General features: G+C 38.6%; 1 pseudogene; it reads right to left on the reverse strand.

Annotated features, from left to right (window-relative positions):
- Positions 1 to 324: 324 nt before the first annotated feature.
- On the reverse strand, positions 325 to 573 carry LOC114624472 (annotated as a pseudogene).
- Between the last annotated feature and the right edge of the window lie 8,671 nt (positions 574 to 9,244).

Genomic DNA, 9,244 nt, shown 5'->3' on the forward strand with positions numbered 1-9,244 from the left:
AACTCTGTTGTAAAGTTTCTTATAATCCTTAGAGGCTACCTACAGGATACATATCCCTGGCAACTATAGAGTAATCCAAACAATCCTTTAGGGTTTGTTGTAGGAGTAGTCGTTATATTCATGAAATACACTTCTACTAAATTCTTATATCCCCTCTAATGTCTTTATAGCCATCAAAACTGGAAGTATTCAAACTTAGGTGTGTTTGAAACTTGGGAAGAATGCCTAGAGAGGTTTGTTCCTCCCCTATGTCTGTGAGACATTCTGGGTAAGATTTTTTTTTTTTTTTTTTTTAGAATTAAACAGGCTTCTATTATACAGGGTTTAGTAAACAGGGTGGGACTGTATGGAAAGACTCTGGGTTGGTCCACTACAACTATTTACACGTGGGGCCGTGCACTTGTCTGAGGCACCTTTGCAGACACAGTCCTGGGCACACTTGGAGCAGACCACGGGGCAGCAGGAGCAGTAGCTCTTCTTGCAGGAGGTGCACTTGCAGTTCTTACAGCCACAGGAGCTGGAGCAGGTGCAGAAGCCGCCGGTGGAGCAGGGGCAGGAGCAGTTGGGGGCCATTCTGAGGTATGGTGAAGCTGTAGCTGCAGAGTAATGGCCAAGAAGGCACTCAGGCTGCTGGAAGTCGTGGTGATGCTTAGTGAATAGCCTGTCCTCTTTACAGTCTCTGGACAAGATTTTTGCTACCCTGTATGTCCACATACAAATTTTTTTTTTTTTTGCTATTCTTTCTTGTTAATTGCATGAATTTTCCAATCATTCTGAGCCCGACTTGGCTAGCTGGGCCACCTTCTCTAATGTGGGTGTTGGGAAAACCATTTGTCTGCTTTTTTCCTATCCACTACTAATGCGACACCACGCTTCACCTAAGAGCACTGGTGTCTTATAAACCCGTCCAGTGATTCCTGATTGATTTTTACAAGTACAGAATCTTGAGCCTGTGAGATGTCTCAGTGGATACATACTCTTGTTGCCAAGCCTGATGACCTGAGTTCTATCCTCAGTGCCTGTCTGATGGAAGGCGTCAACTGTCAATTATTCTCAACACCCACATTATGCACGCACTGTGGGATAATTCCACCTGTAACAAATAAAAAGTACAAATTAAAACAAATAATCTATGTGGCTTCTAAGGTCCTATATATAGGCCTGTGTACCTCGATAATCTCATACTGTATAACGACTTTAAGCTATATCGTAAGTTCATCTTCAAATATTTGCTCCCATCTGTCTTAGGAGCTCTACAAATGTTTGTCTTCCTTTAAGAAATATTCCCTGTGGTATATGAATGATCACAATGGAGTTTTATTCAGCTGTAAAGATGAATGAATTGATGGCATTTGCAGAAAACTTGGTGCAAATGGGGAACATCATAGCAAAATAAGCCAGACTGAATGCCAACCTACTAAAAGCCTGTATTTATGGAGGACATGAGTCTAAGAGGAGGGACACTACTTTTGTTTTCCTAAATGAATGTGCTGTCCACCTGCCTTCTACCTATTTCTGCTGATACCATAGACTAATACCGCTCTCACCCAGGGTGGAGAAGCTTCTTTTTGACGCCAGTGATGGTTAACGCAGAGACTCGTGTCTCGTCAAAGAGCCGATAATAATCAATTCCCGACAAGTACTCAGTTTGTAGTACAACAATATCACCTCCTTGCCCCCTAAGGCCCAGGAAACATGGCATAAGAAAGGAGAGGAAGGATAAAAGTGCTGGAAGATGAAGAAGAGTGTCACGAAACACTGCCATCTGGATATATTACTGGCGACCATAACTACACAGCATCTTTAGCACAATTTTTACTTTATACTACACACAATTGTGTCTTCTAATTTTCCAGCAAGAAGAGAGGAGGTGCCAGTGAAAACACCATCCCTACCTGAGGAGGAAATGGTGACAACGGTTGCTGGGGGAGGGGATGTGACCTCTCTAATGGTGTGTGTATGCCTCTCTATGTGTAGCCACTGGGAGACTAGATAAGAACATTTTCAGACTGAAAGGCAGGGAGATTCCAGAGGACGATAGGGATAGAATGTAATCACAGTACACTGTGTATATGTGTGGAATGCTCAAGACACAAGGAAGAAAAAAGAATTCTGCTGGAAAACATCGCTTTAGCTGAGACAGCTTAGGTCCACAAATACAAATGCTTGTAATTGCTTTCATACGTAGACGCTAGCCTTTGATTGTCAAATGTTTGTGTCCAGGTGGGAGTAAACATGACTAAAAGCCAGGAGAAAAGAAAGGAAAAAAGAATTTTAACCAATAAGTGGGAATACAATAGAGAAAATAGAAAGGACTGGGAGGCAGGGGCAACAGGGAAGTTTCCTATAGGCAGGTACAGGAGAAAGACAAGGGAGACCTGTGGGCAGGAATCAACCAAAATGAAATATGCAGAAAAATCCTCTATGAGAACCCACAACTTAATAAGCTGATTTACTAATTCCTTCAAAACAAACATCACGATTTCATTTGTGGACTTTAGATTTTTATTTAGATAAAAATTGTGTGTGTGTGTGTGCCCAAGTGTGTGCCATAAATGTACAAGTGAGATTTTCTGGGGAAGTGGGTGAGGATGTCAGGAGCGGAGATGGAGGAGACTGGGGATACCTAGTTTTATTTGGGGTCCTTGGCTGACTTCATTTTTCACGTTCTACTGCTCCAGATAAGTGTGGCTACCCGTTCTCTCAGGACAAGATAGTCCACTGACCAATTATTCTTGCGGTAGCTGCTTTAGGCTTACCTTCTTTTTGACATCTAAGCCCCTAACAAGTATGTCCTATGTAACCTTTTCTTCGTTAGTTTGTGTATACCCTGGGCCTCGCTTGGATAAGACTTCATAATGTATGCGGCTCACCTTCCAGGCTCTTTCAAGTCTGTACACAGCACTTAGCTCAGCAAAGCAGCAGCTCTCATAAATTATTTATTATAATATTAAGATTTTGGATGACTAGACATACTCAGGTGTTTTTCTCCTACTATTTTCTATGAACAAAGTGTCTCCTGGGAATAGTGTATTCTTGGGAAATTCCTTTTCTTTTAGTGTCATGGGATGCTTGTATGATGTGCGTGTAAATAAAGGTCTCAAAAATGCACATGGTCTTTTCCCTGCTTTAACTCTTTGTCTTCCTTGGTATCTCTAAGGATTTAGCTTTTGGCGTGTGATGGAGACTTTAGTTTACTATTAAACTCCGAGTCCTCAGTTTGTCATTTGGAAGACACCCTAAATGATACGCCCCCACATTCGACTCACAAGAGTCCCTGTTTGCTCCTGGATCAAATGAAAGAATCGTTATCCTCCGCAGCAGGGTGACTCCTTTGCAAGCTGCCATAGCACTTGTGACCATGTCAGGTGCCATTTCCAGCACTAAAATATCTAATCATTGTCTCTTCCATGGGAATATTAGATTCCATAACATTAATATTTTGACATACATTTTATAGTGAATATAATTTGATGTTATCAGAGTTTAAAATACCAATAAACAATAAAGATCAAAATCTTTCATAAATAGTTCTTTTCTGAGGCTAAGGCTTGAAGTTTGACCTATTCTATAAATTGTGATATTTTAATAATTCCCATTTGATTTTGAATATATATGTTTGTTTAATTTCAAACGGAAGTAGAGAGTGAGTGGAGTCCTGAATAATTGTGTAGTGGTTGAAATGGGCAGAGTTGTGTCAAAGACCCCAGCGCTTCAGATCCACAGGAGTGACAAACCTTCCCTTGGGGAGGTTCAGAGGCATGGCAAAGCCATTCAAGTGAGAATGCTGACAGTGTGTGCTAAAATGTTTACCATCTTACGGCCTGAAGACTGCTACCTTATAGAGATCACTCCTCTTGAGGTTATCCAAACCTGCCTCCCTAGTTCAGTTGTACATAATAACCCTGCCTCTTGGTTTATCTGTATACGATTACCCCGCCTCTCTGTTCAGCTGTGTGTAATAGCCCTTCCTTCCTTCTTGACTATAATGATAAACACACTGACCTTCCAGAGTGCTGCTGTTTCTCTATTTGTATGCCCAGATTCAATCCCAGCTTTTCCATTTGTCTATGTATGTATCATTACTTCCTTCCCTTGCTCCCCCATTAGGGTTATCCCAAGGTCCATACAATAGAACTCTGTATAATCCCTGCGTCCTAGTCCCATTTTAATTTTCAATGTTAGCAATAATTATTTTTAAGACATTTGAATGCTATACATGCCTACATGTAAAAGAGGGGTTTTCAGTGTCAGTGCTCTCACACATACTGACTTGCAATGTTCTCTCTATACTTAGTGTCTTGTGGAAGTCCTTATATGTTTTCATGTCCTATGAAACACTACTTTTTAATGGTTTGTGTAATCATTCAGTTATTGATGGCGTTTTCATCACCTTACATTCTACATTATTAGATACATGTTTTCGAGCTGCTGCTTTATTTAATTATATAAAAATCTAAAATCCACAAATGAGAGAAATTGTGATGTTTGTTTTGAAGAAATGAATATATCAACTTATAAAGTTGTGGGTTTTTGTATAGCATGCTGATTACCATATATCGCTGTGTAGAAAAGAGTGTGTGTGAATGTGTATGTGCACGCTGTGTGTACGGTGGATGCATGGTCCAACGCCAGGGCATTCAGCTCGTCGGGCATTCAGGTCGTCGGGCTTACACAGTGTGCATCCTTATCCACCAACTCTTCTCGCCTGTGCCTCAAATGTGAGCGTTTTCTGTCTCTGCACTGGGGTCTTTTGTGTTGCTCAGGCTGGCCCTAAAGAGGATATCCTTCTACCTTTGCCTCCTGAATGCTGCAAAGTAAAGGAGTGTATCAACATGCTTGGCTCAGAGTCTGTCTAATTACCATCCATGTAGTATTCTTTAACTTTTTCATCTGTAGTATACAAAACTATCTTTTTCATATATTTTCACTGAAGAGTTATTTTCATTTAAAAAGAACTTTCAGTCAAATGCATAAAAAAGATGTATTTTATTTCTGTGTCTTTTACTCCTAGTTAATATTCTTTGCGGGTTTATTGGCACTTTTTGGCTGGGGCAGACACAGAGTTCATCTGCTCCTGTGGAGATACTGAATCCTGAGCCATCCTAGAGGAGCCACTGCACTCAGAGCAGAAGGATTTCTAGATCGAAGAGGTGGCCTGAGTCCCAGGAGTTCTTCCACCCAGGAGATTAGGATCATAAGACCACAGAAACATCTGGACTCTGAGGAGCTCTGCCACAAGCAAGATAACTAGAAATACAGACTCCAGTCTTACACAGTGAGGGCAGGTAACACTAGAGTTAACCAGATGTCGAAAGGCAAGCGCAAGAACATAAGCAACAGAAACCAAAGTTACTTGGCATCATCAGTACCCAGTTCTCCCAATATAGCTAGCCCTGGACACCCCATCACACTGGAAAAGCAGGATTCAGAATTAAAATCACTTCTTATGATGATGATAGAGGATTTTAAGAAGGACATAAGTAACTTCCTTAAAGAAATACAGGAGAGTACAAGTAAATAGGTAGAAGCCCTTAAAGAGGAATCACAGAAATCCCTTAAAGAAATGCAAGAAAACACAAAGAAGGAATTAAACAAAACATTCAGGATTTGAAAATGGAAATAGAAACAATAAAGAAATCTCAAAGGGAGACAACCATGGAGATAGAAAACCTAAGAAAGAGATCAGGAGTCATAGACACAAGTATCACCAACCGAATACAAGAGATAGAAGAGAGAATCTCAAATGCAGAAGATACGGTGGAAAATACTGACACAGTTGTCAAAGAAAATGCAAAATGCAAAAAACTCCTAATTCAAAACATCCAGGAAATCCAGGACACAATGAGAAGACCAAACCTAAGGATAATAGGTATAGATGAGAATGAAGATTCCCAACTTAAAGGGCCAGTAAATATCTTCAACGAAATTATTGAGGAAAACTTCCCTAACCTAAAGAACAAGATGCCCATAAACATACAAGAAGCCTACAGAACAGATAGACTAGACCAGGAAAGAAATACCTCCCGTCACATAATAATCAAAACATCAGATGCACAAAACAAAGAAAAAAATACTAAAAGCAGTAAGGGAAAAAGGTCAAGTAACATATAAAGGCAGACCTGTAAGAATTACACCAGACTTCTCACCAGAGACTATAAAAGCCAGAAGATCCTGGACTGACATCATACAGACCCTAAGAGAACACAAATGGCCCAGACTACTATACCCAGCAAAACTCTCAATCACTATAGATTGGTGAAACCAAGATATCCCATGACAAAACCAAATTTGCACAATATCTTCTTCCCACAAACCCAGCACTTCAAAGGATAATTGATGGAAAACGCCAACACAAGAAGGGAAACTACAACCTAGAAAAAGCAAGGAAGTAATCTTCCAACAATCCCAGAAGAAGATAGCTATACAAACATAATTCTACCTCTAATAACAAAAATAACAGGAAGCCACAATCATTTTTCCTTAATATCTCTTAATATCAATGGACTCAATTCCCCAATAAAAAGACGCAGACTATCAGACTGGATACACAAACAGGACCCAGAATTTTGCTGCATACAAGAAACGCACCTCAGTGACAAAGACAGACACTACCTCAGAATAAAAGGATGGAAAACAATTTTCCAAGCCAATGGTCCCAAGAAACAAACTGGAGTAGCCATTCTAATATCAAATAAATCGACTTTCATCCAAAATTAATCAAAAAAGATAAGGAAGGACACTTCATACTCATCAAAGGAAAAATCTACCAAGGTGAACTCTCAATTCTGAACATCTATGCTCCAAATGCAAGGGCACCTACATACATAAAAGAAACTTTACTAAAGCTCAAAACACACATTACACCTCACACAATAATAGTGGGGGATTTCAACACCCCACTCTCAGCAATGGACAGATCATGGAAACAGAAACTAAACCGAGACACTTTGAAATAGAAGTTATGAACCAAATGGACTTAACAGACATCTATAGAACATTTCATCCTAAAACAAAAGAATATACCTTTTTCTCAGCACCTCCTGGTACCTTCTCCAAAATAGACCATATAATTGGTCACAAAACAGGCCTCTACAGATACAAAAAGATTGAAATAATCCCTTGCATCTTATCAGATCACCACGGACTAAGACTGGTCTTTAATAATGACAAAACCAATGGAAAACCCACATGCACATGGAAACTGAACAACTCTCTACTCACTGATGACTTGGTCAAGGAAGAAATAAAGAAAGAAATAAAAGACTTTTTAGAATTCAATGAAAATGAGGACACATCATACCAAAACTTGTGGGACTCCATGAAGGCAGTGCTAAGAAGAAAACTCATAGCTCTAAGTGCCTACAAAAAGAAACTGGAAAGAGCACACACTAACAACTTGACTGCACAACTAAAAGCTCTAGAACAAAAAGAAGCAAATACACCCAAAAGGAGTAGAAGGCAGGAAATAATCAAACTCAGGGCCGAAATCAACCAAATAGAAACAGAAAGAACAATACAAAATATCAGCAAAACCAGGAGCTAGTTCTTCAAGAAAATCAACAAGATAGATAAACCGTTAGCCAGATTAACCAGAGAGCACAGAGACAGTATCCAAATTAATAAAATCAGAACAGAAAAGGGAGACATAACAACAGAAACTGAAGAAATTAAAAAAATAATCAGATCCTACTACAAAGGCCTATACTCAACAAAACTGGAAAACCTGGATGAAATGGACAACTTCCTAGACAGATACCAGGTACCAAAGTTAAACCAGGAGCAGATAAACCATCTAAATAGTCCCATAACCCCTAGGGAAATAGCAGCAGTCATTAAAAGTCTCCCCACCAAAGAAAGCCCAGGACCAGATGGTTTTAGTGCAGAAGTCTATCAGACCTTCAAGCAAGACCTAATACCAATTCTCTTCAAACTATTCCACAAAATAGAAACAGAAAGAACACTACCTAATTCATTCTATGAAGCTACAATTAGACTCATACCCAAACCCCACAAAGACCCGACAAAGAAAGAGAACTTCAGACCAATCTCCCTTATGAACATTGATGCAAAAATACTCAATAAAATTCTAGCAAACTGAATCCAAGAACACATTAAAACAATCATCCATCATGATCAAGTAGGTTTTATCCCAGGAATGCAGGGATGGTTCAATATTCGGAAATCCATCAATGTAATCCACTATATAAACAAACTCAAAGAAAAAAAACACATGATCATCTCACTAGATGCTGAGAAACATTTGACAAAATTCAACATCCCTTCATGATAAAAGTCTTGGAAAGATCAGGAATTCAAGGCCCCTACCTAAACCTACTAAAAGCAATTTATAGCAAACCAGTAGCCAACATCAAACTAAATGGAGGGAAACTTGAAGCAATCCCACTAAGATCAGGGACTAGACAAGGCTGCCCACTCTCCCCTACCTATTCAATATAGTACTGGAAGTCCTAGCCAGAGCAATTAGACAACAAGAAGTCAAAGAGATACAAATAGGAAAGGAAGAAGTCAAAATATCACTATTTGCAGATGATATGATAGTATACTTAAGTGACCCCAAAACTTCCGCCAGAGGGTTTATTGGCATTTATATTTCCTCTATTTCACATTTTCTAGCCCACATGTTTTGCTATTCAGGTGGGTTAATTATATCTCATTGAATTATAAGAACCTGGAAGTTTATGTACTCGATTTTCTCCATTCATACTTTCTTTTTCTAAAATAACCTTTTATGTTGTCTTGATACATAAAAAGATTATAATGTGGCAAATTTTACCATTTTTTTGTAAATTTTTATTGATATTTTAATTATACAGTCTTGCCAGATCTCAAGTTATTACTTGTTATTCTGTACTATCTTTCTCTCTTACATTTTTATATTTTTCTATTTACCTGGAATACATTTTATGAAATAATATAAGATAGAATTTTAGCACATTTAAAAAACTGGTTAACTCTTCAATTAAAGAGCAGACACCATCTCTCGAGTTTCAGTAAGCCTGTAGAATAGTGTTTTAGAACTTAATATGCCACCATTGTTTTTCATTATAGTTTAAATATGATCAAACAATATCAACTTATGTTTAAAGTTAATTTTTCAGTCTATATCATTTTTATGTAGACAACTTTCTGTTTCAATTGCATGTTTGTATATAATTCAGAGTATTAATTTTATTACACATCGAGGTTTATTTGGAGAATAACTAGAGACAAGACATTTTAT

Source organism: Grammomys surdaster, unplaced genomic scaffold, assembly GCF_004785775.1.
Source record: "Grammomys surdaster isolate TR1022 unplaced genomic scaffold, NIH_TR_1.0 65, whole genome shotgun sequence".
Lineage (NCBI taxonomy): Eukaryota > Metazoa > Chordata > Mammalia > Rodentia > Muridae > Grammomys > Grammomys surdaster.